Below are 18,703 nucleotides of genomic sequence, written 5' to 3'. Positions count from 1 at the left end.
GAAGGATCTGGGAGTATCATTCAGTGCAAAGGAGATAGACCAAATACATCTAAGATCCCATGGATTCTCTAGATGTGTAAAAATCCAAGAACATTCCTACAAAATGATGGTTAGGTGGTATAACGACCCCAGCAAACTCCAAAAAATTGGCTTATCAAAGACAAACGTGTGCTGGCGCTGCTTCCAAAGTTAAGGCACCCCAGGCCACATATTGTGGTCATGCCCACTACTCACTGGATTTTGGTCGCATATTGAAGCTGAAATAAATAGAATATGTGGCACCACCCTTCAGCTTACCCCTATTTCAGTGCTGCTATGGCTACCATCCAAGGGTTGGTCCCCTAAATCCTTTGATCTCGCCACATGGCTAGTCCAAGCAGCTAGGTCACTTATCCCACTGCACTGGCTTGACCCAGATCCTCCTACCATATCCCAGTGGAAGGCCAAGGTAGACCAACTATATCTCATGGAGGAGCTTAGCAGCTGGGCCAACCGATCACATGCCAAATTCCTGCGACTGTGGAAATCATGGATCGATTACAGGAAAATATAGAATTGATGGGAATTACTAGGCCCTGCAACTGATACACAATCCTTACAGACCCGTCTCTTTCACGTTCCCACATATCCCTGAGAACACCTCTCTGTCAGCAAATGTACAGGGAACAAATACTCCTCCATACGGGAGTTGATATTGGTAACCATGGTCTATAAACTACAAAACACATCTCATCGACCAATAGGAAGCAGAAATGGGAACATCCTGCGTTATCTGTTTTGTTTCTCATTCCTTGGAGGATTTCAAACTCCTCCAGAAGTTATCTTTGTTTTTACCAATACTGTCATACTTTGACAAAGATCACTAGTCTAAGTATAATAACAACCGCGACATCCGAGTGGTTTATGGCCTGTTTGGGTCCAAGTGAAATAATGATAATTGTCACTCATTTCTATATATTACCAAATGGCTTATATTTTCAAGCATTTGTTATGCATGTCTTTCTCTCTACACTGTACTACATTTGCAACTATGTGAATTTGAATATGTAACTTTGCACTATGCTGTAACATTGCAAGTGTTGCATATATTTTCTTTGTGAAAAACTAATAAAAAGATATTTGTTAAAAAAAAAAATCATACAAGAAGGCTACAAAATAGAATTTTTGTCAATTCCTCAACAAAAATATTTCCATTGAATTGGTACGGAGAAAATACAATTCAAAGAAATCTGATGGAAGACGTCACAAAATTTAAAAAATCTAGGTGCGGTGGTTTAAGTCCCAAAACATCATGAAGGCAAAGGGTATTACTTAAGACTGTTTCTTGTAAGTAAACCGAATGGTTTGTCCAGGACCATAATAAATCTGAAACTTCTGAACAACTCAAAAAAATATTGACGCTTCAGGATGGAGTCTATCAGATCTACTATACCTCTAATTCCTCCAGGAACAGTAATGTGCACCCTAGATCTGAAGGATGCATATTACCATTTGCCAGTTCACCCAGATTACCAAAAATATTTAAGATTTGCGGTAAAGGAAAAAGGTGGGTTAAGTCATTATCCATTCCAATGCCTTCCATTCGGAATATCATCGGCCCCTCGGGTATTCTCAAAATTAATCATAGAAATTGTGTCTTTTCTCAGGGTGAAAGGAAAGAAAATTGTACCATATCTGGGCTACTTTCTTCTAATTGCAGAATCGGTGCAGATGTTAGTTGATCATACTCAGACGGTGATTTCTCTTCTACAAGACCTAGGTTGGATCCTAAATTGGGGAAAATCAGATCTGACACCCGATACCAGAAATGTTTTCTTGAGAACTGTGCTAGATTCTACATTGCAAAAATCCTTCCTTCCGGAGAAAAGACAGGCAAATCAGAATTTTTCAAAAGAAATCCACTTATATTATCAGAGAGGCAATGAACATCCTGGGCCTGATAACAGATTATATCATGACAGTGCCAGTATCACCCAAGGGTGCTTCGGAAGATGATCCTCTCTGTTTGGGATGGGAACCATTAATCCTTAAATCAAAGAATTCTCATAAAAGACGACGCTCGGGAATCTTTGGAATGGTGTAAGAACATGGACAACCTGTCAAAAGTATTTCCCTGGAACCCAAGCCCCTATATCGTTGTAACAACAGATGCCAGTCAGCAGGGATGAAGGGCAAAGATTAGAAATCATTGCTACCAAGGAAGTTGGGATCAAGAGATAAAGGGGAAATCCTCAAATTACCGACAGCTCGGAGCAGTTTGGGAGACTGTGCAACGGGGTCAGGATCTTCTGCTGGGTCAGCACATAAGAATTTTTTCAGACAACATGACGAGAGTCTAGTAAGAAGCAGGGCGGCACTACCTCTTTAAATTCGCGGTGCACGTGTCCGTGGAATGGCGTCCAGACAAACGTTTCAAAGGAAAAGACCGGCACTTCGCTGATGTAGATCACAATGTAGATTTATTCAGTCACATATTCAAATGGCATAGTGACGCGTTTCAGCACAGGTGTGCTTTCATCAGACTGCAATAAAACATCTTACACTCCAGCTATTTATACATAAATGAAACACAAAGGAACTGACATCATCAAAGGAGCTCCGCCTCCCTCATTAAATAAAAATTTGCATATCAAATAATCGCAATGAAAAATTCGCATTGAAAAATTCGCAATTGAAAATTCACAATAAACATATCCACTCTATACTGGCGAAGATTTTCAGCCACATAATCCATTCTTGCAGTGATTAATCACGCTAAAGAAAAAAATTAATATATTTATCGGATTGCATAAGGCCGAATGCCTTATAGGAAGCAGGACACATTGTACTCACGATTGAGGCCCCTGGGCTCCATTGTCTGAAGACGATGGATCCAGTAAGCCTCTCTTTTCAATAACAATTTATTTCTGTCACCCCCTCGACGGGGTAATGATAAACCTTCAATAATCTGATACCTCAACTGCGAGATGTGTTTTTTATCATGAAAATGAAGGGGTATTGGGAGTAATAAATTCTGTTTACGGATAGTAGATTTGTGTTTACTTAGTCTGTCCTTCATTCTCATCGAGGTTTCCCCCACATAAAGTAATCCACATGGACATTTAAGAATGTAAACCACAAATCTACTATCGCAAGTGAACGTGCCCCTTATTGGAATATTTTCACCTGAGTGAGGGTAGGAAAAACATGAACCCTTTATAACGCTGGAACAATTGACACAATTTAAACAAGGAAAAGTGCCCCGTCTAGGTGTAGATAAAAAACTCTGTCCTCTTTCTATTTTATTACTTCCCACATCTGCCCGGACTATTTTATCCCTAATATTTTCTGCCCGTTTATAGCATATCATGGGTGGCCTCTGGAACTCTCCTATCCGTGGATAGGACTTGGATAATATGTGCCAATGTTGATTAACAATAGTCCTAAGGCGCTGGGACCAGGGATGGTATTTAATCACTGTAAGGTACCTGTAAAAGGTAGTGTCCGAAGTGGAAATAGTGTGCTTGAGATCCAGGCAAAGCGTCGTCAGGCGAATAGTTCAGAATCAAAATCCGGAGAAGAGTCAGGCAGGCTAAGGTCATTCACGATCTGGCGGCAAGGTACAAAATCAGCAGGCTGTAGAATAGTCGGGATATCAGGCAGGAGTTCAATACAAGGAAGATCACTGAAGTCAAAACACCCAGGGAAGAAATCCAAATAAACGGGCACTGAGTGATGACCTCACTTCCTATTTAAAGGCTGTCCAGATTGAGAATTGTCCACAGCTGGCAGCAGGTGGAGCTAGAGAGTATGATGTAGTGTTGAACACAGTAAGGACATTCCCAAAGTCTAGATCTCTTCTGTAGCACAACAGGTAAGGCTATGGTTTAAGAGACCAGGAAGATCCCGGTTCGAATACAACCTGGGTCATGACAGGGCCCCCTCCCCAATGGACCCCTCCGGGGGCCTAGCGGGGCTTAGTGGGAAACGAGGTATGGAAGTCTCGTATAAGAGAAGGGGCATGCGGATCTTTGGCTGGAACCCAGGAGCGGTCTGTGACAGGATACCCCTTCCAATGAACCAGATACCGAAGGCCACGGCCCTGTCTTCTGGAATCAAGAATCTTGGAGACTTCAAACTCATTTTGTCCATCAACAAGAACAGGAGGAGGTAGTTGTTGTGATCTGGAGTAGCGGTTGAAAATAGCTTTTTTGAGGAGGGAAACGTGGAAGACGGGATGTATCCGGAGAGAAGAAGGCAATCTCAAGCGATAGGAAACTGGTCCAACTCGAGCAATGATCCTGTAAGGACCGATGAATCGAGGGCCCAATTTGGTAGAAGGTTGTTTCAGTCTCACATACTTGGTTGATAGCCAAACTCTGTCCCCCACCACATATGGAGGTATATGGCGTCTTCGTCTGTTTGAAAAAAGCCTGTACTTGCCTGCTGACTTCCGTAGTAATAAACAAATCTTCTTCCAATGTAGTAGAATATTTTTCACCCGCTGATCTGCTGCTGGTACACCAGAAGAAGGCTGGAGTAGGGGAAAAGTCTGAGGGTGATAGCCTAGGGCTGCGTAGAATGGTGTGGTATGAAGAGCACTGTGCCAACGGGAATTTAGGGCGAACTCAGCTAAAGGCAAATACTCAGACCAGTTGGAGTGTAAGGCATTGACATAATGTCGAAGGTAGGTTTCTAGGGTCTGGTTCATGCATTCGGTTTGACCATCAGTTTGAGGGTGATGTGAGGTAGAGAGTGAGAGCGTTACTCCCAGTTTCTTGCAGAACGCTCTCCAGAATCGGGAAACGAAGTGGGATCCGCGGTCTGAGATGATATTGGTAGGTATGCCATGATGTCTTACAATATGGGAAAGGAAAAGAGTGGACAGTGCTTTCGCTGTAGGTAATCCCGGAATCGGCACAAAATGAGACATTTTGGAAAAGCGATCCACTGTGACCCATATAGCAGTCATGCCCTCGGACTTGGGTAAGTCTACAATGAAGTCCAAGGTCAAATGGGTCCAAGGCTGGCGAGGTGCCGGAAGTGGATGTAACAGTCCAGCAGGTAATGTGCGGGGTACTTTATTAGCAGCACAAGTTGGGCAGGCAGCCACATAGTCAGTAACATCCTTTTTCATACGAGGCCACCAGACATGACGCTGCAAGGTCTTAAGAGTGATGGTGACACCAGGATGACCTGATAACACGCCATCATGTGCCCAGAGGAGTATAGGTTTTCTGAGACTAGGGGCTACGTACAGGCGACCTGGTGGTATCTTCAAGCCCTGGGGAACACGATTCTGGGTTTCTTGTAGTTGTTGGGAAAGGGCCGTAGAGATCTGTGCGACAATTTTGTGAGGTGGGATTATATACTGCTCGGCTGGTTGATCTTATTCAGAGGAAGCGAACTGTCTGGAAAGAGCATCGGCTTTTTTGTTTCTATGTCCTGGAACGTAAGAAAGGACAAAATTAAAACGGGAGAAAAACAGAGCCCATCGAGCCTGACGTGAGTTCAGACGTCTAGCAGTCTGAAGATACAGTAGGTTTTTATGGTCAGTGAGGATAGTAAAAGGTTTGGAAGCCCCTTCCAGAAGATGTCGCCATTCAGACAATGCCAATTTGATGGCCAGTAGTTCTCGATTCCCAACATCATAATTCATCTCTGCCGGAGAAAACTTTCTAGAGAAAAAAGCTACTGGATGGATTCTACCAGACTTTGGCTGTCTCTGGGAGAGTACGGCACCTGCTCCAACCTCAGAGGCATCAACCTCAACAGTGTACTGGAGGCCAGGATTTGGATGCAGAAGAATTGGAGCTTTACTGAACATGTCCTTTAATCGCTGGAAAGCTGATTTTGCTTCTGAAGACCACGCCTTGCAATTTGTACCCTTCTTAGTCATGGCAGTAAGGGGTGCCGCAATGGAGGCAAAACTCTTAATGAAGCGTCTGTAGTAATTTGCAAATCCTAAAAAGCTTTGGAGTCCTCTTAAAGTGGTCGGTTAGGGCCATTGCAAGACAGCGGAAAGTTTTTGAGGGTCCATCTGGAAACCGTCAGCACTTATGATGTACCCAAGGAAAGGAATACAGCTTTGATGGAAACTGCACTTCTCGATTTTTGCATAAAGATGGTTTTCTCTAAGCCGTTGTAATACCTGTTTCACATGCGAGATGTGCTCTAGAAGAATCTTGGAAAAGATTAAAATGTCGTCCAAGTAGATGATCACAAAACGGTTGCTGAAATCATGAAAAATTTCATTCATGAAACGTTGAAAGACAGCAGGTGCGTTACACAAGCCAAATGGCATGACCAAATATTCAAAGTGTCCATTACGAGTGTTGAATGCTGTCTTCCACTCGTCTCCCTCATTAATTCAAATCAGGTTATAAGCCCCTCGTAGGTCTAGCTTGGAGAATATAACAGCCCCCTTAAGTAGATCAAATAGTTCAAGAATGAGTGGCAAAGGGTAGGAGTCCTTTACGGTGATTTGATTTAACCCCCGATAGTCTATGCATGGTCGAAGGCCCCCATCTTTCTTTTCAACGAAGAAGAAACCTGCTCCTACTGGAGAAGAAGAGGGTCGGATAAAACCTCTTTCCAAGTTGTCTCTTACGTATTCCTCCATAGAGTTTTGTTCGGGCAGAGACAGGGGGTAGGTCTTTCCTTTGGGAAGAGGTGCTCCGGGAATCAATTTAATTGTACAGTCAAAAGGACGATGTGGGGGTAACACCTCTGCCTTTTGTTTGCAAAATACGTCTGCAAAGTCATGGTATTCACGATGCAAGGTAGGGGGAATAGTCACAGAAGCCAACATGCAAGCAGAAAGTCTTTTGGGTTGAGACAAACAGCGAAGGCGACAGGACGATCCCCAGGAGGTTAGTTCTCCATTTTCCCAATCAAAAGAGGGGTTGTGAAGTTGTAACCATGATAAATGGATAGTAGCCGGAACAGTAATCTTGGTCTTGGAGGATCTACCTGTAAGGTCTAAGCCAGCTCCTCCAACACTGGTTAGACCCTGCCTTTTACTGGACGGGAGGGGCAGACAGATACTAAATGTCCTTTAAGTCCGCAGTACAGGCACAGGCCCAATGGACGCCTCCTTTGTTTCTCTGACTCAGTTAGGTGGAGACGGCTCACCTCCATGGGTTCCACAGGTGTCTGGGGTTCAACAGAGGTTTCAGGTTCTGGCTGAGGTGGTGCTTGGAAGTTAGGGGCCAAACGGTAAGCTGGCCTAGGAAACTTGCCGGTTCTAAGTCTCTCTTGGCACCTTTCATGGTACCGGACATCCAGACGAACACACAGCTCTATGAATTTCTCAAGGTCTTCTGGGAGATCCTTATAGACTAATTCGTCCTTGATGCGATCCGTAAGACCTTTTCGGAAGGCTGCACGTAATGCCCTTGAGTCCCAATTTGTTTCAGCAGCAAGGGTACGGAACTCAATAGCATACTGTGCCACAGATCTGGTGTCTTGTTGTATGTCCAAGAGGGAGTACTCAGCTGCAGAAACTCTACCTGGCTTGTCAAATACAATCTGGAGAGAGGCCAGAAATTTTTCAGCATCTTGGAGTACCGGATCGTTGCGTTCCAAATAAGGAGAGACCCAGGCCAGGGCCTTCCCCTTTAACAAGGAAATTACAAAAGTCACTTTGGCAGACGAAGTGCTAAAAGTTGCAGGGTTGTTGCGGAAATGCAAACGGCAAACATTTAAAAAGCCTCTGCAGTCCTCAGTATCACCACCAAACTTGTCAGGCAAGGGAAGTTTTGGTAGTACAGAAGAGGCGGGTTGGACCGTAGTAGGAGTAGGATCCGGAGTCTGAACCGTTGCAGAGGAACCAGGCAAACAAGATTTGAGCATGGTGCAAAGTTCATCTAACTTGGCGTCCAGGGAAGCAAGATGCTGTTCATGAGCTCCAATCAATTGTCCCTGACGTGTAATCGCCTTAACAATCTCAGCAGGGTCCACTGCCATTGTGGCCCGTTTATTATGTAAGGTACCTGTAAAAGGTAGTGTCCGAAGTGGAAATAGTGTGCTTGAGATCCAGGCAAAGCGTCGTCAGGCGAATAGTTCAGAATCAAAATCCGGAGAAGAGTCAGGCAGGCTAAGGTCATTCACGATCTGGCGGCAAGGTACAAAATCAGCAGGCTGTAGAATAGTCGGGATATCAGGCAGGAGTTCAATACAAGGAAGATCACTGAAGTCAAAACACCCAGGGAAGAAATCCAAATAAACGGGCACTGAGTGATGACCTCACTTCCTATTTAAAGGCTGTCCAGATTGAGAATTGTCCACAGCTGGCAGCAGGTGGAGCTAGAGAGTATGATGTAGTGTTGAACACAGTAAGGACATTCCCAAAGTCTAGATCTCTTCTGTAGCACAACAGGCTATGGTTTAAGAGTCCAGGAAGATCCCGGTTCGAATACAACCCGGGTCATGACAATCACTAAGGGGATCCTTGTTTCTATCTGGTGGTATAATCTCAGCTTTATTATGCTGTATTTTCAATAGATCAGGGGGGTAGCCTCGCTCTCTAAATTTATTGGTCATATCGTCTAATCTTGTTTGACACATATCCCTATCGCTAACGATCCGTCTAACCCTCTGGTATTGGGAATATGGGATAGATTCCTTGATGGTTGCTGGATGACTACTTGAAAAGGACAGCAAACTGTTCCTATCCGTTGGTTTCACGAATAAATCCGTCTGTATTTTACCTTCTTTGTCCCTAGTCACCTAGGTATCCAAAAAGGAAATTTTGTCAGAACTATGGTGTACAGTGAATTTAAGTTCATCCCAGATGGAATTTAAATACGTGGTAAATTCCCTGAGGGATCGGACGTTGCCCCACCATACGCAAAAAATATCGTCGATAAATCGACGCCAAAATATGCAATGTTGATGATATAGAGGGCTAGAGTAAACAAATTGACACTCGAAAAAAGCCATATATGTATTTGCGTAAGGCGGCGCGACGTTCGATCCCATCTCGGTCCCACGGCACTGCTGGTAAAAAGAATCTTGAAACAAAAAAAAATTTTGCTCAAGAACTATTTTCAAAAGTTCCAGAAAAAATTCCCTTTCTGCCTTTTTGTATGTGCTTGTGCCTAAGAGACCCGCGACTGCATTGATTCCCTTTTCATGAATAATAGATGTATAAAGGCTGCACACGTCTAAAGTGACGAATATGCAGCCTTCATCCACCTGGAGAGAGCTAATTTCAGATAGAAAATGGCCAGTATCTCGAATATACGATGGTGCTAGTTTAGTTAGAGGGGTTAATACCCTCTCCAAAAAAATTGCTGGATTTGAAAGTATGGAGTCGGTGGACGCCACTATCGGGCGACCTGGTGGATTAATTAGTGACTTATGCACTTTTGGTAGAGTATAAAACACCGGGGTAATCGGATGTTGATTTATAAGAAAGTCCCCCAATTTGGCGTCCACCACTCCATTCTCTTTGGCTTTATCTACCACTTGCTGTAAGATTTCTTTAATATGGAAGACTGGATCACTATTTAGTATTTTATAGGTACTACTATCCTGTAATTGTTGTAAAATTTCGCTAACGTAATATTCTTTGTCTAAGATAACGATGGCCCCCCCCCCCCCCCCTTATCTGCGGGTTTTATTATTAAGGATTTCTCCTTTAATAAAGAATCAAGGGCATGTTTCTCCTCCACAGGTAAATTATAATGTACATGTAACTTTCCTTGTTTACATTGTTGCAACAATTTATCCACATCATTTTGCACCAATTTAACAAATGTCTCAACTGGATGATGCGTCCTGGGAGGTGTATAATTACTTTTTACTCTCAAATTAAACTGTTTAACAGCTGAGATTACACCACCAGATAGAACCAAGAAAGAAACAAGGATCCCCTTAGTGATTAAATACCATCCCTGGTCCCAGCGCCTTAGGACTATTGTTAATCAACATTGGCACATATTATCCAAGTCCTATCTACGGATAGGAGAGATCCAGAGGCCACCCATGATATGCTATAAACGGGCAGAAAATATTAGGGATAAAATAGTCCGGGCAGATGTGGGAAATAATAAAATAGGAAGAGGACAGAGTTTTTTATCTACACCTAGATGGGGCACTTTTCCTTGTTTAAATTGTGTCAATTGTTCCAGCGTTATAAAGGGCTCATGTTTTTCCCACCCTCACTCAGGTGAAAATATTCCAATAAGGGGCACGTTCACTTGCGATAGTAGATTTGTGGTTTACATTCTTAAATGTCCATGTGGATTACTATATGTGGGGGAAACCTCGATGAGAATGAAGGACAGACTAAGTAAACACAAATCTACTATCCGTAAACAGAATTTATTACTCCCAATACCCCTTCATTTTCATGATAAAAAACACAACATCTCGCAGTTGAGGTATCAGATTATTGAAGGTGTATCATTACCCCGTCGAGGGGGTGACAGAAATAAATTGTTATTGAAAAGAGAGGCTTACTGGATCTATCGTCTTCAGACAATGGAGCCCAGGGGCCTCAATCGTGAGTACAATGTGTCCTGCTTCCTATAAGGCATTCGGCCTTATGCAATCCGATAAATATATTAATTTTTTTCTTTAGCGTGATTAATCACTGCAAGAATGGATTATGTGACTGAAAATCTTCGCCAGTATAGAGTGGATATGTTTTTTGCGAATTTTCTATTGCGAATTTTCAATTGCGAATTTTTCAATGCGAATTTTTCATTGCGATTATTTGATATGTGAATTTTTATTTAATGAGGGAGGCGGAGCTCCTTTGATGATGTCAGTTCCTTTGTGTTTCATTTATGTATAAATAGCTGGAGTGTAAGATGTTTTATTGCAGTCTGATGAAAGCACACCTGTGCTGAAACGCGTCACTATGCCATTTGAATATGTGACTGAATAAATCTACATTGTGATCTACATCAGCGAAACATGACGAGAGTGGCATTTCTCAAACACCAAGGGGGGACAAGATACCCTCTACTTCAGGGTCTCTCCAATCAGCAGATTTTCTCAGCAAGCATTACCTAGACCCAAGCGAGTGGTCCCAAAACAAACAGGTTTTCATTTGACAATGAAGTGGGGATATCCCGAAATAGACCTTTTTGCCACACGGAAAAATACTCAAACAAATTCCTTCTTCTCCCGGGACCCAGCAGACCATGCGACTGCGGTAGATGCCTTGTCCCAGACATGGCATATGAAGCTGGCCTATGCTTTTTCTCTGTTCCCTCTAAATCCAGCTACTCTGAGAAAAATCAGGATGGGGTCATCAAAAGTGATTTTAATAGCCCCGTTCTGGCCGAAACAAGCGTGGTTTCCTCTCCTAACCTCGTTGGCCTTGCAATATCCAATAATGCTTCCCCTGAGACCAGATCTGCTGTCTCAGGGTCCAATTTGGAACCCGGAAATAGGCAGACTAAAATTAACAGCGTGGCTTCTGAAAGGGACTTATTTAATTGCAAGGGTTTTCAGACAATGTAATGTTAGCCCTTCAAAAAGGCCATAAACAAGTAACCCCTGCCATTTATAATAACATTTTGAAAAAATTCTGCTCATGGATAGCATTGAGGAGCGGAAATCCACTGCTTCCGGATTTGGTGAAAATCCTGAACTTTCTACAAGATGGCTTTGATGGGGTCGTAGACCAAGCACCCTAAAGGTCCAGATAGCAGCCTTGAGCTGGGTTCTAAACTGTTCTCTGGCAGAAAATAGATGGATAGGTAGGTTTATAAAAGTGACCACAAGGATCAGGCCAACTCTGAAATCATCAATCCCACCCTGGGACCTAACAATAGTTCTCAATGGTTTAATAAAGGAACTCTTTGAACCTATGCAAGATAGCTGTTTGAGATATTTATCCCAAAAAACTGTCTTTCTAGTGGCGATAACATCGGCCCGTAGGTTAGGTGAAATTCAAGCCTTAACCACCATCCAAAAAATGACGGAGAAAAAAGCTTCCACTTGCTAGATGTCAGGTGTTCTCTTCTGATTTATTTAGAAGCTACCAGTGGATTTAGGCAAGACGCTAATCTGTTCATACAATTTTCTGGCCGAAAAAAGGGCAAGAATCTTCTAAGACAACGTTAGCCAGATTGATAAAATCGGCAATTACGGATTCCTACCAGTTGCAGGGAAAAGCCTGTCCTCAAGATATCAGAGCCCATTCCACCAGAGCAGTTGCAGCTTCATGAGCAGAACATGCAGAAGCCTCTATCAACCAGATTTGCAAGGTGGCTACATGGTCAAATTCTCATACCTTTTGTAAACACTATAGATTAGATATTGCGGGAAACCATGACCCGAGGTTTGGACGGAAATTTCTCCACTTTTTCATCAGGATGATAAAAAAAGTTCAATACTGTGGCAGGGCATGGGAGCCCCTGGCTCCTTACCATGTTACTCACTCTCATAGGGCCAGAGACCAGTATATGAGGCGGTCTACAAACTAAACAGGGACACAGGCATCTCAAGCCACAGGCTGGAAAAGGCAACTTGGAATGACACTCTTGGTATTTTTTGCTACTTTTATTTGCCAGTTGAAGAACATACTACTGGGGGACTAGAGGAGTCGTTGCTAGGGGAAGTCTAGGAGGCAAACTGAAGACATGACTAGCCTGTTGCTGTGGTCCACATCCCACTTTTTTTGTTCCATATCTTAATTATAGACAACTGGAGGGGGAGGACAGAACATGTCAACTATTGATGGCCACGATAAAGGGACAGCTTCTGGAGCAGTATATTATGCTGCATTATGGTATTTTGTTCCACCGGGACAGTGTTTTGTGGTGCACCATTGGATTATTGACCCCGCCTACTTGTGTTACCCACATTACTTGTGTTGGCCCTGCCTACTTGTGTTGCCTTCCTTCTGTTAATTTGGACTTGTCCACAACAGGGGGTCACTTTTAGGCTTTTTTTTTCCAGGGCCACATTAAGTTCCCAGTCCACCCATGATTATACTCCAAGCATTCAGTCTCACATTGCCCAGGTCTTCACCTCGTGGTCAGATTGGTAATGATCCAATCACAGATTTGGGGCTCAAAGGATAGGAAATATCAAAATGACGGTTTCCTATACCATACTTCCAAATTAATCAGATTATTGCAGAATATTTTTGAATGAACTCTAGGGACAAAAGGTATGGTCCACTGCACCTCTTTTACATTGGGTGTAGAACTAGATACATACATCGGGTTTTCTATGTTTCTGATGTTGATGACCTTATATCACTCCAGTGGGCACCGTGGCCTCCTTGTAACTTACGAAGTACAGTGCCATCGATTGGATAGTGGCTGCGCTTGGTGTTGCAGCTCAACATTATTCATTGAGCTGTGTCTATGCCAGGAGACCGATGAATGTGGCATCACTGTCCTAGGATGAGCTCTGTGAGCTCCACGATCTTTTCAAACAGCTGATCGCTGGGGCTGCTTGGTGTCAGACCTCCACCCCACCACCACCATCAATCAGATACTAATGACCTATCCTGAGGATAGGTCATCAGATTTAATGACTCAGACAATCCCTTTAATTCCTAAAATTCCTTACCTGCAATGAATCCTTGGCCTGAAAAAATAGGAAGCTGCATCTGCTGAGTAATCTCACGAGTTATGAGCAGGCAAAAATAAAGTTGATTCTGGAACATTAGCTGATAACTAATATTTTCCTGAACTTTTACGGGAAAGTAATCGTGACCGTTCCCTGGAACTTGTGTACTGGTAATTCGGGATTTCTTTTGTATTTTTCTTTTTTGCTTAGAATGTGCCCTTTTTGTTGTTTTTAGCCTTTCTGGACTGCTGCCTGGAATTGTCACGAGTACAGTGTTAACAACTGCCAATATCTATTTTCTATTTTCAATAAGCAAAAAGTACCCGAAATAAGACTAGTTGATTAATGAATGCAACGTCATCATTTTAATTGTGTTATGCTTGATCAAATTCAATGTATGAGGTGAATAGAAGTACTGTCACGGGACATGTATAAAAGCATAACAGCATAAAAACAGGAGACGTTTCTTCAGGGTTGTGTAAAGTACTCATACGGAAAGATATACCAAGCCTGACATTTTATACCCCAGAAAATGTATTAAATCTGATGCATTATGGACCGTCTTAGGCATTTTTATTTTATTCACTTATAGACTGCTGACATATTACACAGCGCTTTACAGACAATATCATTAGTTGCGGTCCCCAATGGGGCTCACAATCTAAATTCCCTATCAGTATGTCTTTGGAGCATGGGAGGAAACCCACGCAAACACGGGGAGAACGTACAAACTCCATGCAGATGTTGTCCTCGGTCAGATTCAAACCTAGGACCATAGCCGGCATGGCCCCGGAGGTGGAATCCGCACCTCTCAGACATTGGGGGCATATCCCTAGAATATGCCACAATGTCTGAGATGGTACAACCTCTAAACCTTTAATGAGTTTTCTGGTGTAACAGCTCAGAGCTGCCATTGATGTCAGATTACAAGCTCAAACTTACAGCCAACGCACCTAATATATAAAGAGGTTTGGGCTTCTCCATAAATTGGGCGCATCTTCCGTCAGCACAGGGGAGATCTCCCTCATGGACTAAACATTGACCCATTAAACTGAATGGGTGTCTTCACATGAGTGATTTGAGTGATTTTCCACCATCCACCATGAACATCAGTCTCGGCATGCTCTATCTTTTTTAGATTTTCTGCCAAAAATCATTCAAATGAATGTGTCTGTGGGATAAATGGATCACACACGGACTCCATCCATGTACAGTATGTTCTAAAGCAGTACAGTACATGTAGAATCAGTAGAGAGCAGTATAGTACATGTAGAATCAGTAGAGAGCAGTATAGTATATGGAGTACAGGTAGAAAGCAGTGCATTACATGTAATACCAGCTGTAGGCTTTCCAGTATACATAGTACAGGTAAGGAGCAGTACAGTACACATAGTCCATGTAGACAGCAGTACAGTACATGTAGTACAGATAGAGAGTAGTACAGTACCTGCAGGAAAGGAAGAGTAGTACATGTAGTACTGGTAGAGAGCAATATAGTACATGTAGCATAGCATAGAGTAGTGCAGTGCACATAGTACAAGTTAGAGAAGAGTACAGTACATGTAGTGCAAGTAGAAAGCAATACAGTACATGTAGTAGCAGTAGAGAGCAGTACATACAGAACAGAAAGAGAGCAATGGAGTACATGTACAGATGGAGAGTATTACAGTATATGCAGTAGAGGTAGAGAGCAGTACAGTAAATGTAGTACAGGTAGAGAACAATGTAGTGCAGATGGAGAGTAGTACAGTACATTTAGTACAGGTAAAGAACAGTAGGGTAAATGTAGTACAGGCAGAGAGCAGTTTGGTACAAGTAGTACTGTAGAGAGCTGTACAGTACATGCAGGGCAGGAAGAAGGCAATGTATAACATGTAGCATAGGTAGACAGTAGTGAAGTACACATAGTACAAGTAGAGAAGAGTACAGTCCATGTAGTATAGGTAGAAAGCAGTGCAGTGCATGTATGCATGTAGTACCAGTAGAGAGCAGTACAATACATACAGAACAGAAAGAGAGCAATGCAGTACGTGTACAGATGGAGAGTAGTACAGTATGTATAGCAAAGACAGAGTGCAGTATGGTACATGTAGTACAGGTAGAGCGCAATATGGTACATGTATTACAGGTAGAGAGTGGTACGGTGCATGTAGTACAGGAAGAGAGGAGTGTAATACATGTAGCATAGGTAAATAGTAGTGCAGTACACAAAGTACAAGTAGAGAAGACATGTAGTGTAGGTAGAAAGCAGTACAGTACATGTGGTACCAGTAGAGAGCAGTACAGTACATACAAAACAGAAAGAGAGCAATGCAGTACATGTAGTACAGATAGAGAATAGTACCGTACATGTAGTATGAGTAGGGAGTAGTATAGTGCATGCAGAACAGGAGAAGGCTATGTTCTACATGTAGCATAGGCAGACAGCAGTGCAGTACACATAGAACAAGTAGAGAAGAGTACAGTACATGTAGTGCAGGTAGAAAGCAGTGCAGTGAATGTAGTATCGATAGAGAGCAGTACAGGACATACAGAACAGAAAGAGAGCAATGCAGTACATGTACAGATGGAAAGTAGAACAGTATATGTAACAAAGGTAGAGAGCAGTATGGTACATGTATTACAGGTAGAAAGCTGTACAGTACATGTATTACAGGTAGAGAGCAGAATGGTACATGTAGTACAGGTAGAGAGCTGTACAGTACATGTAGTACAGGTAGAAAGCAGTACGGTACATGTATTACAGATAGAGAGCAGAAGGGTACATGTAGTATAGGTAGAGAGCAGTACGGTACATGTATTACAGGTAGAAAGCAGTACAGTACATGTATTACAGGTAGAAAGCAGTACGGTACATGTAGTACAGGAAGAGAGCAGAAGGGTACATGTATTACAGGTAGAGAGCAGTGTGCTACATGTATCATAGGTAGACATTAGTGCAGTTCACGTAGTACAAGTAGAGAAGAGTACAGTACATGTAGTGCAGGTAGAAAGCAGTACAGTACATGTATTACAGGTAGAAAGCAGTACGGTACATGTAGTACAGGAAGAGAGCAGAAGGGTACATGTATTACAGGTAGAGAGCAGTGTGCTACATGTATCATAGGTAGACATTAGTGCAGTTCACGTAGTACAAGTAGAGAAGAGTACAGTACATGTAGTGCAGGTAGAAAGCAGTACAGTACATGTAGTACAGGTAGAGAGTAGTACAGTACATGCAAAACAGTAAGAGAGAAATGCAGTACATGTAGTACAGATAGAGAGTAGTATTGTACATGTACTACAGGTAGGGAGCAGTACATGTAGTACAAGTAGAGAGTAGTACAATACACGTAGTGTAAGTAGAGAGCAGTACAGTACATGTAGGACAGGAAGAAGGCAATGTACTACATGTTGCATAGTAGAGAAGACTACAGTACATGTAGTACAGGTAGAGAGTAGTGATGAGCGGCATAGGCAATATTCGAATTCGCAATATTTTGCAAATTTTTGCCCGAATATTCACCATAAATTCGCAAATTCAAGAATTCGTGATCTCCAGTCTTTATTACCTGATTGCGAAAATCGGCAATGTAATATATTTGCTATAAATTCGCAATTAGAATATTCAACACTATTCGGGAATATAAATATATAGCACTATATTCTAAATATTTGCAAATTTTCGAAGTGGCAATATTTATGATTAAAATTTGCAATTCGAATATTCGCGCTCAACACTAGTAGAGAGCAGTACAGTACATGTAGTGGAGATAGAAAGCAGTACAGTACATGTACTGCAGGTAGAGAGCAGTACAGTACATGTGGTACAAGTAGAGAGCAGTACAGTACATGTGGTACAGGTAGAGAGCAGTACAGTACATGTGGTACAGCTAGAGAGCAGTACATGTAGTGGAGGTAGAGAGCAGTGCAGTACATGTAGTGGAGGTAGAGAGCAGTACAGTACATGTAGTGCAGGTAGAGAGCAGTACAGTACATGTGGTACAGGTAGAGAGCAGTACATGTAGTGGAGGTAGAGAGCAGTGCAGTACATGTAGTGGAGGTAGAGAGCAGTACAGTACATGTAGTGGAGGTAGACAGCAGTACAGTACATGTAGTGGAGGTAGAAAGCAGTACAGTACATGTAGTGGAGGTAGAAAGCAGTACAGTACATGTAGTACAGGTAGAGAGCTGTACAGTACATGTAGTGGAGGTAGAGAGCAGTACAGTACATGTAGTGCAGGTAGAGAGCAGTACAGTACATACAGTACATGTAGTGGAGGTAGACAGCAGTACAGTACATGTAGTGGAGGTAGAAAGCAGTACAGTACATGTAGTACAGGTAGAGAGCTGTACAGTACATGTAGTGGAGGTAGAAAGCAGTACAGTACATGTAGTGGATGTAGAGAGCAGTACAGTACATACAGTACATGTAGTGGAGGTAGAGAGCAGTACAGTACATGTAGTGGAGGTAGAGAGCAGTACAGTACATACAGTACATGTAGTGGAGGTAGAGAGCAGTACAGTACATGTAGTGGAGGTAGAGAGCAGTACAGTACATACAGTACATGTAGTGGAGGTAGACAGCAGTACAGTACATTGTAGTGGAGGTAGAGAGCAGTACAGTACATGTAGTGCAGGTAGAGAGCAGTACAGTACATATAGTGGATGTAGAGAGCAGTATCTAGGTTGATAAAGGTCAATCTAAATCAGTTTTAAACTAATCAACATCATCCCAAATTTTGTAAAAATTTGAGTTGCATCCGAAGCCAAATTTCATTTAATCAAATTTTGGCGAAACGAGAGAGAACATTTGGGAGAGAGGAGAGTGTTGGAGGGACAGAGGAGAGAGAAATAAATGAATTAATAAAAAGTTGACTGGACTTTCTTTCTATCATGCATAATTGAACAGAGCGGAACCGTTATTTGTCCCCAAAGAAATGTATTAGGACGGAGCAAAATGGAATACTCCTTAAAGGGTTCCTTTTTGTATTCCATCCTAAAATTCTGTTATATTTCGTTACACTCCCCTATAACCCGCCCTAACTGATGCAACAGGATGTTTTATTTTTTATGTTCTCCTGACAGATTAGATGAACAGAGAAAGAAAAAGAGATGTGAACGCTCCCTTAACAGAGTATCATACACACGGCCAATTGGAGCACTTTTGATTCGGGCAGGATCTAGGTATTTATACTTGATT

Source organism: Bufo gargarizans, chromosome 4, assembly GCF_014858855.1.
Source record: "Bufo gargarizans isolate SCDJY-AF-19 chromosome 4, ASM1485885v1, whole genome shotgun sequence".
Lineage (NCBI taxonomy): Eukaryota > Metazoa > Chordata > Amphibia > Anura > Bufonidae > Bufo > Bufo gargarizans.
This window is presented reverse-complemented; position numbering follows the sequence as displayed.